This window comes from Chelonia mydas, chromosome 2 (genome assembly GCF_015237465.2).
Source record: "Chelonia mydas isolate rCheMyd1 chromosome 2, rCheMyd1.pri.v2, whole genome shotgun sequence".
NCBI classification, from domain to species: Eukaryota; Metazoa; Chordata; order Testudines; family Cheloniidae; genus Chelonia; species Chelonia mydas.
In genome coordinates, this window is record NC_057850.1 from 233774229 (window position 1) to 233798736 (window position 24508).

A 24508-nucleotide genomic window follows, 5' to 3' on the forward strand; every position below is an offset into this window, starting at 1 on the left:
TTCTCTACTCTCCTGCGGAAGAGGTTTGCTTTCATAATTATAGGCAGTTGAGGTAGTTTCGCCTTGCACAGGCCTTTGTAATAACTTAAGCATTCATCAGTGGTTGAACTTTCAACAGCATTGTTTTTTGAGTAGTTTAGCCTTGTCTACAGATTAACAGGTGTTCACATGGTTTTTTTTAAATTTTCACTTTAAAGGGCTTTTCTAACATGTGTGGTGGGGATGGAGGCCTTCTGCTAAGATGCTAGGCATTTCTACAAATGAGGACAGATAATAGGATAGCTCACAGCAGAGGCGACTGTGTGGCTGGAGAGTGGCATGTACTGGGGAAGCGTAAGCATGAAGGGAGCACTGATCTACCAACTTTGGAAGAGGCAGGAGAAGACTAGAAAGGTGGCTAGGACCTAGTTTGCCCATGAAGCTTGTGAAAGAGGCCCCTAAAATAGTGGCGCTATGCCAAGAGAAGGATTTGAGCTTCGGGATTTCCTGTCTGGTTGGTTTTTGCTGATAATATACACGGTAGTCACATTTTTCTAACATATGCCCCAGCCAGACGGTGCACAATGTGCGTAAATACTAATAAGGTATAGTCAAAATTACATTATAAAAAAGCCTACGTTGAAAACATTGGGCTCCCTATGGAAAACTCCAGCAGTAACCATCCCTCTACTAATGATCAATCCATAAAAAACCCATCAAACCCTAACACTGTTGTTAAGAATGTAAGTATAACTATATTTGTAACTTGTGCATAGGTCCGTATAAAATTTCGATATGCTTGGGTAATCATAACTTTAATTGTAATGTTAATAAAACTTGTAAAACAAATAAACCTTGTACTTGTAAATGTGTGTGTGGTCACTACCCTTGGTCTTTATGTGTTCCTAAAAACTCTAAATCTAAAGCAAGTAGCCAAGGTAACTTTCACTCTGTTAAGCTTAAATCTGTAGCAACCAAAGCCAAACCCCCGGTGCTGTGACACCACATTACAAAATTCACTTTAAATAAAATAAAAGGCTACAATGCTTTGTATGAGGCTGGAATTAGAATTTGTTGTTAAAGGGAGGCTGATGTTGTTACACCCTTTGAATCTAGTGTCTGGGATGAGACTTGAGGTTGGGCAATGGAACATTCATAGACTGATCATCTCCTGTAGGCTGAGAGTGGGTCATGCCTCTGTTATCAGTGCAGAGCATTTGTTTTGATGGCCTGCAGAGACTGATGGAACTGGAGTTTATCTAAAGGGCTCTGAGGCAGAGAATCATTCCTCCCTCAGACCACTTATGATGATTTTATCATTTTATAACAATTTTTTATAATTGTTTTATAATTTTATGGATGGTCCTCCACCATCAACAGGTTGACCCCTAGGCATCCTCTTCAATGATTTTGTCCTTATAGATTGCCTTGGTTGACAGATGATCTGCAACAGATGAAGTGAGATGGTAGGCAGCTACGGCATTTGTTGTAGAATTCTGAGGCAGAAGTGCACTGATTGCATCATAAAAATTCTTATACCACTGCTGTGCAGGAGACAAAGAAAAGATGTTTTGCCTGCAGCATAGTAACCACCAAATCTTAATATTTGTTTTGGGTGATGGATAGAGGACTACAAAAAACGACTGGGTGGGCAGGGACACAATAACAGTCTTCAAGTACATAAAAAGTTGTTATAAAGAGAAGGGTGGTAAATTGTTCTCCCTAACCACTGAGGACAGGACAAGAAGTAAAGGGCTTAAATTACAGAAGAGAAATTTAGGTTAGATGTTAGGAAAAACTTCCTAACTGTAAAGGTAGTTAAGCACTGGAGCAGGAGGTGATTGAATCTCCATCATTGGAGGTTTTTAAGAACTGGTTAAGCAAACACCTGATGGAATAGATAATACTTAGTTCTGCCTCAGTGCAGGGGATTGGACTAGATGACCTATCGAGGTCTCTTCCAGTCCTACATTTCTATGATTCTATGACAGCTGGGGGTAAATCTTGCCTCTCTCTACTCCATGGCTGATTTGAGTTCCTCCCCTTGTGAGAAAATTATTAACTATTTTGCAGCTGAAAATCACTTGAATTCAGACCAAACTTGTCTGAATGTGTGTATCTGGATGGTAAAAATGTTATATCATCTCTTCCTTAGTTTCATTCCTTTAGTGCTGACTGTAGCACTGTAGGAGTGGAGAGAACTTTGAGTCAGAACTCGTGCTCTGGATCCATGACTTTCCTAGCTAGTGAGTTCTAGAAGTGAGATGCTGAGCCCACTGTAAATAGATAGTCAACATTTCTCTTAAAGAGGACAGGCTGCCAGCTTCTCTTAAAGCCTCATTGATTTGGCTCAAGAAACAGTCAGCTGACTTTGACAATCTGGCTAATTATTGGCCTCTGTTGACTTCCTTTTGTGGTCAAGGTTACTGAAAAGGTTGTGGTAAGACAACTATTACAGTATATAGATGCCTCATGTTTCCTGGACCCTTTATCAACGTGGGTGCACTACAAAGACTGCTCCTGTTTTGTTGACTGATCTGCTAATAGTGATGGATGAAGATGAAGAATCCCTATCCATGATGATATTATTAGATCTATCAGCTGCCTTTGATAATGTTCATCATAGATTCATAGATATTTAGGTCAGAAGGGACCATTATGATCATCTAGTCTGACCTCCTGCACAACGCAGGCCACAGAATTTCACCCACCACTCCTACAAAAAAACCTCACACCTATATCTGTGCTATTGAAGTCCTCAAATTGTAGTTTAAAGACCTCAAGGAGCAGAGAATCCTCCAGCAAGTGACCCGTGCCCCATGCTACAGAGGAAGGCGAAAAACCTCCAGGGCCTTCCAATCTGCCCTGGAGGAAAATTCCTTCCCGACCCCAAATATGGCGATCAGCTAAACCCTGAGCATATGGGCAAGATTCATCAGCCAGATACTACAGAAAATTCTTTCCCGGGTAACTTGGATCTTACCCCATCTAAAACCCATCACAGGCCATTGGGCCTATTTACCATGAATATTTAATTACCAAAACCATGTTATCCCATCATACCATCTCCTCCATAAACTTATCGAGTTTAATCATGAAGCACTGTTGAGTGGGCTGGGCTGCTCTCACGTGGCTTCATTCTTTATCCTTGGAGAAGATCCAGAGAGTGGTGTCGGACAATGACTCCTCTTCTCTTTAAGTTCTCTCATATAAAGTTCAGAAGAGTTTCATCTTGCTCTCCTTCCACATACATATGATGATGTTACAGGTTCTAATAAGAAAGCATGGGCTATTGTGTCTTCAGTATATGGATGAAATCTAGCTTTCGGTTTCTGTTGCTTTTGACTCAGATGGCAGTTAAACACCTTTCCCAGTGTTTGGTTGGGATTGGTGCATGGATGTGTGCAAGCTGACTGAGGCTCAATCCAACTAAAATCAGATAAAATAGAGATCATGGTGAGGAATATATTTCCTTCTCTGATTAAGGGTATTTGTCAGCCATTTGCTCTTCATTTTCACAAATTAGGAGTCTGGTTAGATTCCCAATTACTGGTAGACAATCAAGTTTCAGGAGTAGACAGGATGACTTTAATTTTCATACACCTAGGACATTGCAACCTTTACTCACAGATGTAGACCTCACTATTGTGATTCATACCTGCAGTATGCCTTACTTAGGGCTATGTCTTAAGTGTATTCAGATAATGACATTGGTGCAGAATACAGCAGCCCTCTTTTTAGGTGGAATGATCTTGATGCAAGTATGCCATGGTGTTTCTGGAAGATTTAGATCCAATTATATTAAACCAATGATATTACCAAAATACACTGCTTTTAATTCAAAACCTTAACCTTTTATTTATCTAAACCTGTAACCAAGGTTGTGGCTCGCCCTAAAGGAATTGCCAAGTTAGCCTAGAGAGCCCTCCAATCAAGAATAGGCACACAAGCAATAATACCTCAAAAACAGAAATAATATTTATTTGGAAGTGAGTGGTTACAACAAAAACAATAGAGATAGATACAATAAGGATAAGCAGTGTGGCAACAAAAAGATACAGTACAATAATAATAATAATAATAAAAATAATAGCAATACAGTAAAAGAATGAAGCGCGCAGCAACTAAAAGACACAGACTCAATGCTATATAACATAACAATATAACTATTTACACTAACACTCTATAACGTGTATCAATGTAACAATAATCATTAGACAATTAAACATATCACATTTAACACTTAACTATTTACACTAACATCCGGTAAGTGCTGATCAGGCAGTTATTGGATGGGTAGGGGAAGATCTTCTCCGACCACAGACATCCAGCTTTATTGACAGGGAAGACCCATACACTCTTTAATAATAAATAGGCAAACTTGCATTCTTCTAATCAAATGCCCTCTGATTCATCTATTGGTCCTTCTGCTCTGTCAATAAATGCTGTCTGCTTCCGCTGTCTGCTTGCCGCTGTTGAGGTAAAAGCTCTGTTGGCTGGGCTGCAAAGGAAGTCATTGCCATGGCGACCTTAGAATTCTGTGGTTGCTGCTGCTTCTTACGTGGAACCCCAAAGCAACCCCCTCCCAAACCCTAACAAGCCTCCAACCAAAGCTGCCAAGTTTCTTCTCTGCTGCTGATGTTGCTTCTCAGGTGGCTTCTTCTGCATAAGTATCTTCTCCCTTGCAGGTGTCTTGCAGCTTCTTCTCTCTTCCAGGTCCCCAATCCCACTACAGGGTTTAGCCTGTCAGATGTCTCCCTTATCTACTGGTTGGTCAATGAGGCTCAGCCAATCAGCTTCCAGCTTTCTGCTGTCTCCATCCCTAGCCCTGCCCAGGCAAACGTACCTACATGTGACAGGAAGCCCCACATATTCCTATGGGCTACAACAGGGGTGGGCAAACTACGGCTTGAGGGCCACATCTGGCCCTCTAGACATTTTAATCTGGCCCTTGAACTCCCACCGGGGAGCAGGGTCTAGGGCTTGCCCCACTCTGCGTGGCTCCTGGAAACAGTGGCATGTTCTCCCTCCTGCTCCTACGTGTAGGGGCAGCCAGAGGGCTCCACACACTGCACCTGCCCCAAGCACCACCTCCACAGCTCCCATTGGCTGGGAACTGCAGCCAGTGGGAACTGCATGGGTGGCACCTGTGGACAGGGCAGCATGCACAGCCGCCTGGTCATGCCTCCGCTTAGGAGCCAGAGGAGGGACATGTCGGTGCTTCTGGGAGCTACTTGCGGTAAGTGCTGCCCAGAGCCTGCACCCCTGCCCCCTCCGGCACCCCAACCTCCTGCCCCAATACTGATCCCCCTCCCACCCTCCGAACCCCTCGGTCCCAGCCCAGAGCACCCTCCTACACCCCTAACCCCTCATCCCCAGCCCCAACCCAGAGCCCACACCCCAAGCTGGAGCCCTCACCTCTCGCTACCCAACCCTCTGCCCTAGCCCGGAGCCCCCTCCCACACCCTGAACTCCCCCTTTCTGGCCCCACTCCAGTGCTCACACCCCCAGCCAGAGTCCTCACCCCCTCCCACACACCAACCCCCAATTTCATAAGCATTCATGGCCCGCCATACAATTTCCATAGCCAGATGTGGCCCTCGGGCCAAAAAGTTTGCCCACCCCTGGGCTACAATGTATCTCTATGGGATTTTACTGAGTCATTCCCCACAGGAAGTGATGCAATACTGTGCCTCTATTGCATCACCCAGAAATGATGCAATGCTGTCTCCTGATTGCATCATCCCTACACCTTCCTGTGGGCTCCTATGGATTCCTATGGTTTTTTTCAGCTGACCTGTGGGTGACCCCTAGAGCTTTCAATCAAAATTCTCAATTGGAAGTGGAATTTACCATTGCATCACAGGAAGTGTAATTATTACATCAAAGGTAATGGACCCCTATGTCCCTTAAAATGGAATCTTCCACTGCAAATGGAACTTTCCATTACATTATCGGTAATGGAGTGTTCCATTACATAGAATCTTAGAAGATTAGGGTTGGAAGAGACCTCAGGAGGTCATCTAGTTCAACCCCTTGCTCAAAGCAGGACCAACCCCAACTAAATCATCTGATCCAGGGCTTTGTCAAGCCCGGCCTTAAAAGCCTCTAAGGAAGGAGATTCTACCACCTCCCTAGGTAACCCATTCCAGCGCTTCACCACCCTCCTAGTGAAATTGTTTTTCCTAATAATTCAACCTAGACCTCCCCCACTGCAACTTGATCACTGCTCCTTGTTCTGTCATCTGCCACCACTGAGAACAGCCAAGCTCCATCCTCTTTGGAACCCCCCTTCAGGTAGCTGAAGGATGCTATCAAATCCCCCCTCACTCTTCTCTTCTGCTGACTAAACAAGCACAGTTACCTCAGCCTCGCCCCTTAAGTCATGTGCCCCAGCCCCCTGATAATTTTCGTTGCCCTCCGCTGGACTCTCTCCAATTTGTTCACACCCTCTCTGTACTGGGGGGGTCCAAAACTGGACGCAGTACTCCAGATGTGGCCTCACCAGTGCCGAATAGAGGGGATCTGCTGGCAATGCTCCTGCTTATGCAGCCCAATATGCCGTTAGCCTTCTTAGCAACAAGGGCACACTGATGAATCATATCCAGCTTCTTGTCCACTGTAATCTCCAGGTCCTTTTCTGCTGAACTGCCGCTTAGCCAGTTGGTCCCCAGCCTGTAGCAGTGCATGGGGTTCTTCCGTCCTGAGTGCTGGATTCTGCACTTGTCCTTGTTGAACCTCATCAGAGTTCTTTTGGCCCAATCTTTCAATTTGTCTAGGTCACTCTGGATCCTATCCCTACCCTCCAGTGTATCTATCTCTCGACCCAGCGTAGTGTCATCTGTAAACTTGCTGAGGGTACAATCCATCCTATCATCCAGGTCATTAATGAAGATGTTGAACAAAACTGGCCCCAGGACCAACCCCTGGGGCACTCCGCTTGATACTGGCTGCCAACTAGACATGGAGCCATTGATCACTACCAGTTGAGCCTGACAATCTACCCAGTTTTCTATCCACCTTATAAACCATTCATCCAATCCATACTTCTTTAACCTGCTAGCAAGAATACTGTGGGAGACCGTATCAAAAGCTTTGCTAAAGTCAAGAGATGTCACGTCCGCCACTTTCCCCATATCCACAGAGCCAGTTATCTCATCATAGAAGGCAATCAGGTTGGTCAGGCATGATTGCCCTTGGTGAATCCATGTTGACTGTTCCTGATAACCTTCCTCTCCTCCAAGTGCTTCCAAATGAATTCCTTGAGGACCTGGTCCATGATTTTGCTGGGAACTGAGGTGAGGCTGACCGAAGTTCCCCAGATTCTCCTTCTTCCCTTTTTTAAAGATGAGCACTATATTAGCCTTTTTCCAATCATCTGGGACCTCCCCTAATCACCACAAGTTTTCAGATATAATGGCCAATGGCTCTGCAATCACATCAGCCAACTCCCTCAGCACCCTTGGATGCAGCACATCCGGCCCCATGGACTTGTGCATGTCCAGGTTTTCTAAATAGTCCTTAACCTGTTCTTTCACCACTGATGGCTGTCCACTCCTCCCCATGCTGTGTTGCCCAGTGCAGTAGTCTGGGAGCTGACCTTGTCTGTGAAGATTGAGGCAAAAAAAGCATTGAGTACTTCAGCTTTCTCCACATCATCTGTCAATAGGTTGCCTTCCCGATTCAGTAAGGGGCCCACACTTTCCCTGACCTTCTTCCTGTTGCTAACATACCTGTAGAAACCCTTCTGTTACCCTTCACATCCCTTGCTAGCTGCAACTCCAGTTGTGCTTTGGCCTTCGTGATTACACCCCTGCGTGCTCGAGAAATATTTTTATACTCTCCCCTAATCATCTGTCCAAGTTTCCACTTCTTGTAAGCTTCCTTTTTGTGTTTAAGTTCACCAAAGATTTCTCTGTTAAGCCAAGCTGGTCACCTGCCATATTTACTATTCTTTCTGCACATCGGAATGGTTTGTTCCTGCACCCTCAATAAGGCTTCTTTAAAATACAGCCAGCTCTCCTGGATGCCTTTTCCTCTTATATTAGCCTCCCACAGGATCCTGCTCATCAACCTATAGCTGCCACTACTGGATTTTCTAATTTAAAGTACTATTAATTTCTATCTAATTAAAGCCTTATTTTTAAAACTAATTACTAGTCTAAGCATCTCAAAGGGTCCTGACACTACCACCACCCTTTTTGTACCCAATTACAGAAATTATAATTTTTCTGATTTTTAAACCTCCTCCTGAGGTTTTTCTGCAAACATTCATTTAAGGTGATTCAAACTGAGGCAAAATTTCTTGCTACAATATGGGCTTTGTGATCTGATTGCCTATGGATTTCTGGGTGGAATTTATCGTGTTGGTATAGACTTATAAACTACTAGGTGCCCTGGGACCTCCTTGTGCTATACTGCTGCAGTTTACATCTGTGGATATGCTCAAGTTGGAGCTCCCCACTTAAAATAAAAGAGAGGGTGCTGCTGACAGACCATTGTCTCTGAGGGCCCCTGGACTTCTGAGTTCACTTTCCCTCCCCCGCCCTGCCCCCCGATCTAAGAAAGCATGACTTTCTTGACCTTAAAGATATGATGCACAGCCCATCATTTTATGGGACTTTTGAGGAATGAGCAACAAAATTGAAATTCAGTTTTATGTGTCTTGGAAAGGAGAATCTGCTTGGATTCAAACCTGTGGCTCCAGGAAGTCTGAGTATTTCAAACCTAAGGCTTAGACCAATCATAGTAATCAGGGTATAAAATAAAATGGACTCAGTCGCTTAGTTGTTCAGATAAAAAGAGGCTCACGATTATCAGGAGAGACAGTGGAAATTAGGAGTTAGGTATTGCTTGAGTAACATATCATGAATCAAGGACACAAACTGCTAACAAATAAACATCTGTTGCTGAGAACAGCAAAAAGGTGAGGAGGATATACAATGCTAGAGATCTTTTATCAAAACCTGGTAGTTCATACCATTTTGTTTGATGTTTTCAGTTTCCCCTTTCTTTGAGATGGTAGGAGGAACATTATTTCATGTATATCCATTTTTCAGGCTTTTTCGTGTTTGTGTGTATGTGTGTGTGTAATGGAAAAGAAGAAAAAGCTTGACAAATGGCTATACAGGAAATAATGTTCCTGCTACTATCTCAAAGGGAAAGCTAATACCATTTTATTTGATGTTTTCAACTACCAGGTCTTGATAAAAGGCCATTTTCCATAGATATAAGTAACCTCTTTTTTTACCTGGATGTCTGTCTACATGGGCTTTTACTGCCAAGACAATTGGCACTGGAAGACATGTCTAGCATTGGCGTAAGGGGCAATGGTGCTAAGTGAAGAGTAGGTGCCACAATGGGCATTTCCTGCATCATCACCAAGACTATTGAGGCCTTTATAGATGGTGCAGGTGGAGTCTTCAGTGCTACTTTATTTTTTAACTGGTATTCACAGCGTTCGGTGAGGGATTTGCTCCTAGGTTAGGACCCCAAAGAGATTCTAGTCTTGAGCCTGGGATAGTAGGCAATGCTGAAGACAGAGCAGCAAAATGAGTCTTTGGTCCTACATCAGAGGACCCCAGCACAGAGCTGGTCTCGGTACATTCAAAGGGCATGTTGAGTCTCATGCTATAAGCACTGAGGAGCCAGATGAGCCTGGAGCCTCAAGAATTTCTCCCTTCTAGCACAGGAGTGAAGGCATAACTGACTGAGCCCTGGGTTACCCAGACATAAAAGTCCCAGGACGTAGGCATAGGTCTCCAGGATGATCTCTGCGCAAGTGGTGCACCTCTTGAAGCCCTATAGAGCTGGGGGCTCAACCTGGTCCCAATGAGGGGCTGAAGGCTCCCAGTGAGTGAAGGCTATCTACACTAAATGATCCTATATTAATATAAACTATTTACAGGAAACTATTAAGCTAGACTAAGGGAAGTTCTGGCCTGAGGACACAAAGGAGATTTCTATTCACTCTCTGTGGCAGTGGTGAAGGAACTGAGGAGTTTGGGGGGAGATGTACTTATATAGAATCGGATGATGACATCACTCATGCATGAGAGGTCTCATGCATCCCCCCCACCCTCTAAATGAACATAATTTTTCAAGGCAGTTCTGCAGCTCGATATCTGGGCCACCATATCCCACAAATGGGAATGCAGAGAGGCCCTCAGAGAAGAAAATGAAAGTCAGAGTGACCCTTGATTGCTACACACACAACTTGCTATAAATTGAAGACTGACGAATTGTCTGAGCTAGATACATGCATTCAACTTACCTCAGTCTAAATTCCTACCAATTGCAAGCTACAAGACTGAAACACATATTACACATATCTTATGAAATATATTGTGATCTAGGATTTCACCATCTGCTGAACAGTAACAGGTTTCTCCAAGGCAGGTGTGGCTCCAGCTGGAGAAAGGGAAGAACTGGGGACTCCTGAGTTTACTATTCATTGGCACATCTTTTCTCCTGCTCTGGGGAAAGGCCAGGGAAGGGACTGGAAAGCAGAGAAAGAGAAACACTACTTTGCTAAAGACAGCAGTGGGACATTATAATCAGGAGCAGATTTACCGTGAAACAAACTGTGCGGTGGCACGGGTGCCCCAATCACAGGGGGCCCCCAAAATGCAGAACAAATATCTGACAAAGTGCCCCCAAGTCCCAGCCAGCAGAGCAGCAGGGCTCAGGCAGGCAGGCTGCCTTCATGCCATGGCTGGTGGCCAGACGCTGTTCCCAGAAATGGCCAGTTGTTGGCATGTCTCTGAGCTCCCCTAGCGGGGCGGGCAGGCGGCTCCACATGCTGCCCCAGCCCGAGGCAGTGCACAGAGACCCGGCTGCCAGGGGGCATGCAGAGACATGACAGCAGCAGCACAGCACGGCTAAAGCAGCTCCCTGTCAGCTCTGCCTCCCTCCCTCCATGCTGCTTCGCTCCCGAAAGCAGCTGGCATGTCCCTGCAGCCGCGGGGAGGTGGGGGGAGGAAGGCAATGAGGGTGTCTCCATGTGCTGCCCTGCCCTGAGTGCTGACTCTGCGGCTCCTATTGGCCAGGAACTGCAGCCAATGGGAGCTGCAAGGGTGGCACCTGTGGGCAGCGGTTCATGGAGAACCCCTTGTGACGTTGCACCCCATAAGGCTTTATAGAAATATGCTTATGAATGTATATATGACAGAAATGGAATATGTTTTATGCTATGTATGCCATGTAACATATCTCTGTAAAGGTTATGACCTACTGAATCTATTCATCCTATTTGTATGCATGTATCATTTCTGTGTTTGAAGTTATGAATATCAGCTGTGTACTTGCTTGATTTCTAAGTAGCCTTAGTAAAGCATTTGGTCAGCTTCTTGAGAAAGGAATGTGCAAGTTAAGTACCCAATCAAGAAACGCTTAAAGAACAACGGATCTTGGAAGGCTCCAATCCACATACGAAGTCTACTTGAGGATGTTCAACGTAGCATGTGAACCATGGCTGCTACCTGTAAGTTCTGAGTCATGCATGGACATGTGACTGGCCCATGTGACTCCAAAACTCCATCTTGTAGCTGGGAATCTACACATGGGGAGGGAAGGGTGTCCACCCACAAGAAAAAGTCTATTTAAACCCTGGGGAGACCCCTCCATTTGGTCTTCAGCTGGCTCAAGAGATAGCCTCTCCACCCCCAAAGGATACCTGAAAGAAACTGGAACAAAGGACAGTAACCACAGGGGATGTGAGTAATTGCTGAACACAGACTAGAAGGAGACTAGTCTGTAAAAGGAAGCTTACTGGAACACCTCTGAGGGTGAGGTTTTATCTGTATTCAGTTTTCTTACTGTATTAGGCATAGACTTGCGTGTTTTATTTTATTTTGTTTGATAATTTACCTTGTCTATTACTACTTGGAACCACTTAAATCCTACTTTCTATATTTAATAAACTCACTTTTTACTTATTATTTAACACAGAGTATGCATTAATACCTGGGGCGGGGGGAGGGGGTGAAGGGGAGCAAACAGCTGTGCATATCTCTCTATCAGTGTTATAGAGGGCGAACAGTTTATGAGTTTACCCTGTATAAGCTTTATACAGGGTAAAACTGATTTATTTGGAGTTCGGACCCCATTAGGAGTTGGGCAGCTGAGTGTTAAAGACAGGAACACTTCTTAAGCTGATTTCAGTTAAGCTTTCAGTTTGTGGGATGTGGTTCAGACCTGGGTCTGTGTTTGTGGCCGGCAAGCATGTCTGGCACATCCAGGCAGGGTTTTGGAGACCCAAGCTGGCAGGGAAAGCAGGGGCAGAAGTAGTCTTGGCATATCAGTTGGCAGCCCCAAGAGGGTTTCTGTGATCCCACCTGTCACACTCCTGCCCCCCTTTGCCCTCCCCCGCTCCACTTGGGAGCTACTGCTGGAGGGGTGTGTGTGCTGGTCACTTTGAGAGCTGCACCGCCCGAGGTAAGCACCTCCCCCTCTCCCTCCTCCTGCACCCCAACCCCCTGCCCAAGATGAGAACCTGCACCCCGCACCCAAACTTTCTCTCAGAGCCCACACCCCTCACCATCTCCCACACCCCAACCCCCTGCCCCAGCCCAGAGCCCGCACTCAGCACCCAAACTTCCTCCCACACCCCCTCCTGCACCCCAAACCCTGCCCCAATCAAGACACCTCACTTTATTTTATTTACTTCCCATTACTTAGAATATCGGAGGAGGATGAAGAAAAAAAGAATGAAAAAGGTGGGGGAGATAAGACAGAATGTTCTTTTTCTTGGCTGGGTCCCCAGGGGGCCCTCCCACTAACTCTAAATCTGCCACTGATTATAATTATAATGGGATCTTTTGCCAGATATTCAAATTATAGAAAGTGAGCCCCTCAAAGTTCACTTGGAAAAGTTTGCTAACACTTTGCTATTTTCCTGTTAGGTTCAAGGGGGGAAAAGCAGGCCTGAAAGCTGCCAATAGTTCTTTATTAGAATCAGCTGTTTTAGCTGAGATTGAGCCTAGTCATTGAGACAAAAAAGAGACAGGAGAAAGACTTTGAAAAGGCAGTTAAAAAATACTCAGCTTTTTTTTCTCCTGGTGATTCAACTTTAATTAGACTCTCTCTAGGGATAATTTTTTCTTGACGGGGCAGGCAGAGAGAAAAGGAAAAGAAAGAGATTGTGTGCTATGTGGGGTTTTGGTTTACAAATTATGTTTGCCAAGATAGCCTCAAGAGACACAACACCTCATTTTCACAAAGATCCCAGGAGACAACAGGTGCTTTCCTATCTCTCCACATTTGTATTTGGCAAGCTAATACAGCCAGTATCAACAAAACAGTACAGTACTTAGCCTCTAAGTCAAATAACCTAGATCCTTTCCAGTCATGCTTCAGGCAAGATATGGCATGGGAATAGCCCTGGGAATGGCTATGGACATCTTTCAGCTGCAGTTTCACTTCAAGACATAGGTCCTGAACTTAAAAGGACTGATCTAATGGGAAAGACTCCTCTTGACTGCCGTGAGCATTGAATTGTTGCATAAAGTCCTGCTTGGGCTAGGTCTGATCTATCTCAGAAAATGCCTTGCCCTCCATGATCTACAACCATAGATGACTTGTGCCTCCTGATACTGGGGGAGGAGAGGAAGACAATGTAAAGGGGAAGGCACATGACTGCCCCACGCATCTCCACTGGGAGGAACTTCCCCCTTCAGGGGCTGGAGACACAGCTTTCTCACTGGAAGATCCTGGGCTATAAGATCTTCTACTAGGAGGAGAACTAGCATAAGGGTTTGTCTACAGTTAGTTTTGCACCAATGTAACTAAATTTGTAGAAAATAAAATTTATTTAAGTGAATACAAGCCCCTAGGGAGGACCCAGTTATACCAGAATAAAGGTGTTTATATTGGCACAGTTTTGGTTACTGAAACAAGCTATCCATATATAAATGCCTTTACAAACAGATCTATATAACTGCATCCACATTAGGGAGCTGTACTGATATAACACAATCAGTATTTTTTTTATTTAGTTAAGACAGTGCAAAGACAGAGTAGACCCGCTCTGCAAGGTGAAGGTTCAGATTCATAGAATTTAAAGCCTGTAGGACCTCATCTAGTCTGACCTCATGCATAACACAGGCCAAAGAATTTCCTCCAGTATTTCCTGCATTTAGTTCTTGTGGGTGAAGTAGAGCATATCTTTTAGAAAAACATTTCATCGTGACTTAAAGATTCCAAGAAATGGCGAATTTACCACATCTCATGGTCCAGTCCCAGTGGTTGAGTTAGAGTGGGACCCTGTGCGCAGCTTCATTTTTGCCCCCCCCCGCCCCCCGCCCCTGGGACCCAGCCAAGAAAAAGAACATTCTCTCTTATCTCCACCCCATTTTTCATTCTTTTTTTCTTCATCCGCCTCATATATTATAAGTAACGGGAAGTAAATGAAAATAAAGTGAGGTGCCTCGATTGGGTCAGGGGGTTGGGGTGCAGAAGGGGGTGTGGGATGGTGGCTCTGGGAGGAAGTTTCGGTGGGGGTTGCAGGTTCTGGGCTGGGGCAGGGTGTTGGAGTGCAGGAGAGGCGCTTACCTTGGGCGGCGCAGCTCCCAAAGCGAACAGCACCCCCCCACCAGCAGCAGCTCCTAGGCGGTGGGGGGGAGGGGGCAAAGGGTCTCCGCGCGCCCCTGCCTGCAAGAATCACCCCCGCAGCTCCCATTGGCTGAGGTTCACAGCCAATCAGAGCTGCAGAGTCGGTGCTCGGGACAGGGGCAGCATGCGGAGACACACACCCTCCCCCAGGGGCTGCAGGGACATGCCGGACACTCTCAGGAGCGAAGCAGCATGGAGGGAAGGAGGCAGAGTGGACAGGGAGCTGCCTTAGCCCTGCTGCTGGCACATCTCTTCCCTCCCCTTGGGGAGGAGGGGGGCAGCGGGTCTCCATGCACTGCCCGGGGTGGGGGCAGCACGCGGTGCCACCTCCCCCCCTGCCAGGGGCACACAGAGACATGCCAGCAGTTGGCCACTTCCGGGAGCGGCATGGGGCCACCAGTCACGGCATGCAGGTAGCCTGTCTGCCTGAGCCCTGCTGCGCTGCCGGCCGGGACTCGGGAGCTGGTTGTCAGATATTTGTCCTTCATTTTGTGGGCCCCCCTGTTGTTGGGGCCCCCGTGCCACCGCATGGTTTATTTCATGGTAAATCCGCTCCTGCCCGGTCCACATACAGTTTTGATACCATTATAACTATTTTGATTATGGGTGTAACTTTTTTTTACGTAAATAGTTCTTAGAGCTGGCCAAAGCTTGGAATTTCTGATTCACTTAAAATTGTGACATTAATGAAATTTGTCTTCATTCTGAATCAGACCAAAACCTAAATATTTTCAAAACTTCTCACAAAACAGAGTTTCAAAAACATTTTGGTTTCTGGAGATTTTCATTTAGGAATTCCAACATTTTTTTTCCAAATTTATTTTACAGTTTTTAAAAATAATTTATATTTTGTAACATCAGTAATATAACTAGTACCGAAATATCATAATATGACATAATGGTGCAATATTCTATTTTTATTTTTTTAATTTTAGAATTATTAAGAGTGGCTGTTATGACTTAGTACCAATTTAGACATTTTCTTTTCTAGATCAAAGTAGCTCCGTTTGTGTTGTAATGAAACATTTTGACACTCCACCAGTAAAGTTGAAGCAATGAAGTATATACAAGCCTTTGGTAATCTGCCGCAATGGTTAATTACTCTCACAGTTAAAAAATTAATTCCAATCTGGACTTTGCTAACTTCAGTTTCCAGCCATTGGATCTTTTTTGCCTTTGCTAAATTAAAGAGACCTTTACAATCGGAAATCTTCCCTACACACAGGCTTTCAATTAATATTGTTATGCTAAAAGGTGCTAATGGCTTGCCATTAGAGGTCACTGAGATATAAGCACTCTGACCCTCCTTAAGGAGATTCCATGGGTTAAAGCACCCTCCTTTGTCTGGCAGTTAAAACTCTGAGCTTCCTTTGTATTGCAAAGCAGCCGCACAAGTTGCGTCTCACCTCTGAAGACCATGCAGTTTTTCATGGCTAGAGCAGGAAGAGAAAACTGCCTGTTAAGATTTTAGACTGGTCTGAGACCCTAAAGAGAGACAGAGGCTCAAGGCAGCTGATCCTTAAGTCAGGCATGACTGCCTTGTCCCACCATTTTTGCAAAATGGAGGGTATGTGGATGTGTAATTTGTTATCACTCTTGTTCAAGGAAAGAGGACTTGTGTAGATTTTGTAAATAAAAAAATTGCATGAAGAAAATACCTGGCTGTGATTTTTGCTTCAAACAGGAAGCTTACTTAAAAGGCCCTAAAATCTAGTATCACTCACCAAAGGGGTAGCTATTTATCAATTTTCACACCGTCATGAATCACAGTGAACAATGGACAAATTTCAAACTGTTGAAGAACTGGTTCTGATAACACATCCAAAAGTTCAGGGGCTTACTTGCGTATACAAAATGTACCCAAATCTCTTAGGGGCTGACATATTGCTCTTAGAAATCTCATGAGGACAGGACTTTCTCACAAGATTTGTGGAACTTCTAAGTTTTGGTTGGGCTGAAGTTCAGAAGCATGCAAAAAAAGACGACTTATCACTTGTCTATACTTAAAACACTACAGTGGCGCTGCTGTAGCACTTCAGTGCAGACAGCACCGACGCTGATGGTAGCGGGATTCTCCTGCTGACATAGGCAGTCCATCTCCTCAAGAGGCATTAGCTAGGTTGACAAAAGAAGTCTTCCATCAACCTAGCACTGGCTACACGGGGACTTAGGTTGGTTTAATGTCTCCGCTCAGGGATGTGGAGTTTTCACACCCCTAACCGATGTAGTTAAACAGACCTAATTTTCTAGTATAGACCAGGCCTTAGATAACATATTGAGTCACTCTCGATATAAAGACATGTGCACACTATATGTAAAATAATTCAATAACTGTCAAGGTTCCTTCCCTACTCTGAATGCTAGGGTACAGATGTAGGGACCTGCATGAAAACCTCCTAAGCTTACTTTTAGCAGCTGAGGTTAAAACTTCCCCAAGGTACAAACTATTTTACCCTTTGCCCTTGGACTTTCGCTGCCACCACCAAATGTCTAACACTGTTACTGGGAAAGAGTTCATTTGGAAACGTCTTTCCCCCCAAAATCCTCCCAAATCTTACCCCCCTTTTTCTGGGGAAGGTTTGATAAAAATCCTCACCAATTTGCATAGGTGACCACAGACCCAAACCCTTGGATCTTAAGAACAATGAAAAAAGCAATCAGTTTCTTAAAAGAAGAATTTTAATAGAAGAAAAAGTAAAAAGAATCACCTCTGTAAAATCAGGATGGTAAATACCTTACAGGGTAATTAGATTCAAAACATAGAGAATCCCTCTAGGCAAAACCTTAAGTTACAAAAAGACACAAAAACAGGAATATACATTCCATTCAGCACAGCTTATTTTCTCAGCCATTTAAAGAAAACAGAATCTAACACATATCTAACTAGATTACTTACTAAGTTCTAAGACTCCATTCCTGTTCTGTCCCCGGCAAAAGCATCACCCAGACAGACACAGACCCTTTGTTTCTCCCCCCCTCCAGCTTTGAAAGTATCTTGTCTCCTCATTGGGCATTGTGGTCAGGTGCCAGCGAGGTAGCCTAGCTTCTTAACCCTTTACAGGTGAAAGGGTTTTTCCTCTGGCCAGGAGGGATTTTAAAGGTGTTTACCCTTTCCTTTACATTTATGACAATAACTTAATAATTAAAGGTCAGGAGTGAAAAGAAAAAAACAGCCTGGGACAGTATACTTTTCATCTGTATTAGTAGAAAGTTAAGACTATCATATTCTATTCCCACAAAAAGAAAAGGAGTACTTGTGGCACCTTAGAGACTAACCAGTTTATTTGAGCATGAGCTTTCGTGAGCTACAGCTCACTTCATCGGATGCATAGCATATCGTGGAAACTGCAGAAGACATTATATACACACAGAGACCATGAAACAAAACTTCCTCCCACCTCACTCCCCCGCTGGCAACAGCTTATCTAAAGTGATCCTCAAGTAGAGCCATTTCCAGCACAAATCCAGGTTTTCTCACCCTTCCCCCCCCCCCCCCCACACACATACAAATTCACTCTCCTGCTGGCAACAGCCCATCCCCCTTTGAAACCCCTCTGTATAATGCGCATGATAATCAAGGTGGGTCACCTCCAGCAGTAATCCAGGTTTTCTCACCCCCCCCACACACACCCCCCCCCTTTTTTCCAAAAACCACACACACAAACTCATTCTCCTGCTGGCAACAGCTCATCTTACAATGTGCACAGCAATAATCCAAGTTTAACCAGAGCGTCTTGGGGGGGGTATTCGCTTCAGGTTGGGGGGCTGTCTGTAGGCAAGGACTGGCCTTTCTCCCAAGATTTGTGAGAGTGTTGGGTCATCCTTCAGGATAGGTTGTAGATCCTTAATAATGCGTTGGAGGGGTTTTAGTTGGGGGCTGAAGGTGACGGCTAGTGGCGTTCTGTTATTTTCTTTGTTAGGCCTGTCCTGTAGTAGGTGACTTCTGGGAACTCTTCTGGCTCTATCAATCTGTTTCTTCACTTCCGCAGGTGGGTATTGTAGTTGTAAGAATGCTTGATAGAGATCTTGTAGGTGTTTGTCTCTGTCTGAGGGGTTGGAGCAAATGCGGTTGTATCGCAGAGCTTGGCTGTAGACGATGGATCGTGTGGTGTGGTCAGGGTGAAAGCTGGAGGCATGTAGGTAGGAATAGCGGTCAGTAGGAACCCCTCCAACGCATTATTAAGGATCTACAACCTATCCTGAAGGATGACCCAACACTCTCACAAATCTTGGGAGAAAGGCCAGTCCTTGCCTACAGACAGCCCCCCAACCTGAAGCGAATACTCACCAACAACAACATACCACACAACAGAACCACTAGCCCAGGAACCTATCCTTGCAACAAAGCCCGTTGCCAACTGTGCCCACATATCTATTCAGGGGACACCATCACAGGGCCTAACAACATCAGCCACACTATCAGAGGCTCATTCACCTGCACATCCACCAATGTGATATATGCCATCATGTGCCAGCAATGCCCCTCTGCCATGTACATTGGTCAAACTGGACAGTCTCTACGTAAAAGAATAAATGGACACAAATCAGATGTCAAGAATTATAACATTCATAAACCAGTCGGAGAACACTTCAATCTCTCTGGTCATGCAATCACAGACATGAGGGTCGCTATCTTAAAGCAAAAAAACTTCAAATCCAGACTCCAGCGAGAAACTGCTGAATTGGAATTCATTTGCAAATTGGATTCTATTAATTTGGGCTTGAATAGAGACTGGGAGTGGCTAAGTCATTATGCAAGGTAGCCTGTCTCCCCTTGTTTTTTTTCCTGCAAACCCCCCCCCAAGACGCTCTGGTTAAACTTGGATTATTGCTGTGCACATTGTAAGATGAGCTGTTGCCAGCAGGAGAATGAGTTTGTGTGTGTGGTTTTTGGAAAAAAAAGGGGTGTGTGTGAGAAAACCTGGATTACTGCTGGAGGTGACCCACCTTGATTATCATGCGCATTATAAAGAGGGGTTTCAAAGGGGGATGGGCTGTTGCCAGCAGGAGAGTGAATTTGTATGTGTGTGTGGGGGGGGGGGGGAAGGGTGAGAAAACCTGGATTTGTGCTGGAAATGGCTCTACTTGAGGATCACTTTAGATAAGCTATTGCCAGCGGGGGAGTGAGGTGGGAGGAAGTTTTGTTTCATGGTCTCTGTGTGTATATAATGTCTTCTGCAGTTTCCACGATATGCTATGCATCCGATGAAGTGAGCTGTAGCTCACGAAAGCTCATGCTCAAATAAACTGGTTAGTCTCTAAGGTGCCACAAGTACTCCTTTTCTTTTTACGAATACAGACTAACACGGCTGTTACTCTGAAACCTGTCATTATTCCCACAAAGACACTTTTTAAAAATCTGTTTGATTTAATAAGATCAAATGCTGTATAATGTGGACTATTCTAAGTCTATCCTTCTGATGTTTATTTTTAAATTTCCACTCATCATATAATTTATTTAAAAAGTCATTAAAAGATAAGTTTAAAAAAAACATTAAACACAGATGGGGCCAAATGACTCAGCTACAGAGTCTGCTCTCCAGTCATCTCCAATCACTCTCTGAGCTGGACAAATGTAAATAGGATAAACTAAATGGTCATAAATAAAATGACCCAGACATGAACTTACAGTGAATTCTGATCAAATTGATGATGTTTATCGGAATCCCTGAGAGGGCATTCCAGTGATTAGGCTCTGCCACTGAGAAATTCCTGGCTCTAGGCCAGGGGTCCCCAATGCGGGGGTCCCCAATGCGGGGGTCCCCAATGCCACGGGAGCCATGGCGCCTGCCGGGGCATTTTTGTGCACCCGCAGGACACCCTGCCGCCGAAATACTGCCAAGAAGCATTGACATTTCTCGGCGGCATTTCAGTGGCGACGCTTCTTCCCGCATTTTGGCGGCGGGGTGTCCAGCGCCCACCACAGTCTTCTGGGAATAGCAATATGCTAGAAAGGTTGGGGACCACTGTTCTCGGCTAATCCACTGTGAACTTCTGAATGAAGAAGAAGGTGACGCAGGTCTGGTCTACACCTGAAAGTTTTACCAGTTAACTATTTTGGTGGGAGTGTGATATTTTACCATACTAATTATCCTGATTGTGATGGAATGCACCCCTCTACTCACACCCTACACACCACTGTAATAATCTTTGTAGAAAATATGCCTTGTGAGGTATCATTTGAAAACTAATAACTCACTGATCAATAATATCATGATGACATGTGGGTAGCAACATTATATGTAAAGTTATGATTTTCCCCTGAATGATGTTGGTGGCACATGTTCAAACTCACATAGTCCCAGTTATGCAGAATTGGTCAAGCAGGTTCTAAACAAAGGAATGTGCGTTTACCTCAATTTACATCTGAGTTATAAACAGGGTCCTCAGACAGTGAGAGCATGAAGGCAGGAGACAAGGAAAATCTGTATTTCAGCATACAGAAATGAGAAGAAACATTATACATCCTCTTTCACCAGACACCATGTCACCACCTTCGCTGTTTGAATATACTTTAACTAGGCGTAATCCTCAAGAAAATACATTTTAAAGGGTAACTGAACTATAAAATAGAGAGGCAAAAACACCCCAAGTTATCTCTCCCTATCCATCTATCTCTTTTCACCTAAAAAGACAGAAGAAACAGCTGTTGGCCTTTGGAACAGATCCTGGCCTGAGAATTTGGTCAGTAATGTTACTGGAACCCCGTAGAAAGAATTCCACCTTGAAACAAGTCTAGTTTAAGTTTAGAAAGTGTTTTATCTTTATTTCTCTTGTAACCATTTCTGACTCTAATGCCTTGTGCTCACTTAAAGCCTATCTTGGGTAACTACATTTAGGGTAGCAGACTGTTGTATATTGATCCCCTTAGAGAATCAACAGACCTAATACATCTGGTCTGTTTAGGAGAAGGCTGGCCAGTGCAGAACACACTTTTTGAGGGAATATCTGGGATTGAGTGTGTGTTGGGGTCACCTTGCAAGCAGTAACCAAGGCTGCTGGAAGCCAGAATGTGGCTTGTGCTTGCTGACAAGCTGCTAGGGTCAGAATTGTGGGACCAGGGCTGCTGCTTGTGAGGAGCCCAGATTGGGAGCTACAGCAGCAAAGCATTGCAAGGCACCCCAGGTTGCAGGGCAAGTGGTGACACAGCCCCCGCCCTCCCCCCCCGGTGTGGATAGCACCCCAGAATGTTCTACTGATAAACCCCTAATGAGGATGCAGTTATACCACTATAAAGGTTATAGTATGGTTACTGGTACAGTTATTCCCCTTCCCAGATGTGAATAATTATACTTATATAGCCTACGGAAGCTTATGCTCAAATAAAATTTGTTAGTCTCTAAGATGCCACAAGTACTCCTGTTCTTTATACCTATATGAGCACCCTGTATTGATATAACTGCCACCTCTTAAGGGAGGGGTTTTAGTGCTTTAACTATACTGGTTAGATAAGGCGGTCCAACTTTCTGGTGTAGGCAAGGTCTCAGCTGATCTCAGCAGCCTTGCTGCTGAGATACAGGGCCAAAGTTCTAAGCATGAACCTCAATCATAGATTGTTAAGGGCTTTATAATATTGGTAATTAGATCAAATATCAAAATGAAAAGAACATTGAACTGAACATTTTGTAACTTCAAAATAATTTTAGTTTGAATTTTAGGCAGAGGTTCAGGGGAAGGCGACTGGTTCTGATTTTATCCAAATCAGTTTTCCTATTGTAGTGAGAATTGCAATAAATATTTGTTCTCATTTCATGCTTTTTCAGAGGTACATAGGATAACCTCTTCTCAGAAAGGATTCTGGACCTCACCTTAATGGAGTGGGGGAGTCCTGTAAAGATTCCCTTCCTTTCTATAGCATTCTGACCAATCCACACAAGTCGTCCATTTCCTGGACACTACTGTACTAATAAGCGACGGTCACATAAACACCACCTTATACCGGAAACCTACTGACCGCTATACTTACCTAGACGCCTCCAGCTTCCATCCAGGACACACCACACGATCCATTGTCTACAGCCAAGCTCTGGGATACAGCCGCATTTTCTCCGGTCCCTCGGACAGAGACGGACACCTACGGGATCTCTGTCAAGCATTCTTGAAACTACAATACCCACCTGCTGAAGTGAAAAAACAGATTGACAGAGCCAGAAGAGTACCCAGAGGTCACCTACTGCAGGATAGGCCAAACGGGGAAAATGGTGGAGCGCCACTGGCTGTCACCTTCGGCCCCCAGCTGGAACCTCTCCAGTGCATCATCAAAGATTTACAACCTATCCTGAAAAATTATCCCTTGCTCTCACAGATCTTGGGAGACAGGCCAGTGCTCACTTGCAGACAGCCGCCAGCCTGAAGCAAATACTCTCCAGCAACCACACACCACACAACAAAAACACTAACCCAGGAACCTATCCTTGCAATGGAGCCGACACCAACTCTGTCCACATATTTATTCAAGTGACACCATCATAGGACCTAATCACATTAGCCACGCCGTCGGGGGCTCGTTCACCTGTACATCTACTAATGTGATATGTGCCATCATGTGCCAGCGATGTCCCTCTGCCATGTGCATTGGCCAGGATAGTCTCTACGCAAAAGAATGAATGGACACGAATCTGACATCAGGAATCATAACATTCAAAAAACCAGTCGGAGAACACTTCAACCTCTCTGGCCACTCAGAAAAAGATTTAAGAGTGGCAATTTTGCAACAGAAAAGCTTCATAAACAGACTCCAGTGAGAAAGTGCTGAGCTTGAATTAATATGCAAACTAGATACCATTAACTTGGGTTTGAATAGAGACTGGGAGTGGCTTGGTCATTCCACATATTGAATCTATTTCCCTAAGTTATGTATCCTCACACCTTCTTGTCAACAGTCTCAATGGGCCATCTTGATTATCACTACAAAAGTTTTTTTCTCCTGCTGATAATAGCTCATCTTAACTAATTAGCCTCTTACAATTTGTATGGCAACTTCCACCTTCTCTGTATGCATATATATATCTTCTTACTATATGTTCCATTCTATGCATCCGATGAAGTGGGCTGTAGCTCTAATAAATTTGTTAGTCTCTAAGGTGCCACAAGTACTCCTGTTCTTTTTGTTCAGACTTGTCTACACAGACATTTAGTTCACGGCAAACTTGGGTGCAAATCTAGCCTGCCACAAACTAAGTGTCCATGTGGACCCTAAAAGTTCCCTAGTGAACTTTAATCTACTCGCATTTCAAAGCAGAGTAGATTCCTGAGATTTCTCTGTAGGGAATAATGGACCCTAATTATGCAGATTTCCTTTGGTGGTGCAAAGCATCATTTTTCTTACTTTAAAAAAATGTAAGAGCATTTAATACTCATTAAAGATGTTAGGCTGACAGCCCTGGAGACTAAAATCTTCTGTATATCCCCAAGACAGATACTGTATAGTACAGTTAGTGAGTTTTCCCACACCTCCACCAATGTGCTTCTGTCTGATGGGGCAAATGGCCTCAGGATTGAAAGATTAATACAGTCTCTGTGTCCACTGAATCCTGAGCCTCACTGCTTTGATTGCTAACAAAAGTGCCAATTAGCAATGGATGTTTTAGTAATGTTGACATGTGTTCACTAGGAACTGAACTGCAATCCCACAGGCCACTGAATAGAGCCATCAGAAGAGCTGGATGTGAAACCTAGGGCCTTAAATCTACTTCCTGCTGGGTCCACACTACATGATGTCAATGGGAGATGCTCTCCTGTAGACTCCCCCCACTCTTCTCGATCCAGTGGAGTACAGGAGTTGATGGGAGAGAGATCTGCGGTCGATTTAGCAGGTCTTCACTAGACCCGCTAAATCGACCACTGATGCATCGATTGCTGCTCATCAATCCCCGGTAAGTGTAAACAAGCCCCTAGAGAGTGGCTCTGTATCCTATTA

At 44.6% G+C, this 24508-nt stretch overlaps 1 long non-coding RNA gene across 1 annotated transcript; it reads right to left on the reverse strand.

Moving 5' to 3' along the window:
• Positions 1-373: 373 nt before the first annotated feature.
• LOC122464758 lies at positions 374-22951 on the reverse strand. The gene is made up of 5 exons (XR_006289095.1): positions 22454-22951; positions 21470-21473; positions 19177-19186; positions 17973-17991; positions 374-385 (listed from the first exon to the last, which is right to left on the reverse strand). It is a non-coding gene; the product is annotated as an uncharacterized LOC122464758 (long non-coding RNA).
• Between the last annotated feature and the right edge of the window lie 1557 nt (positions 22952-24508).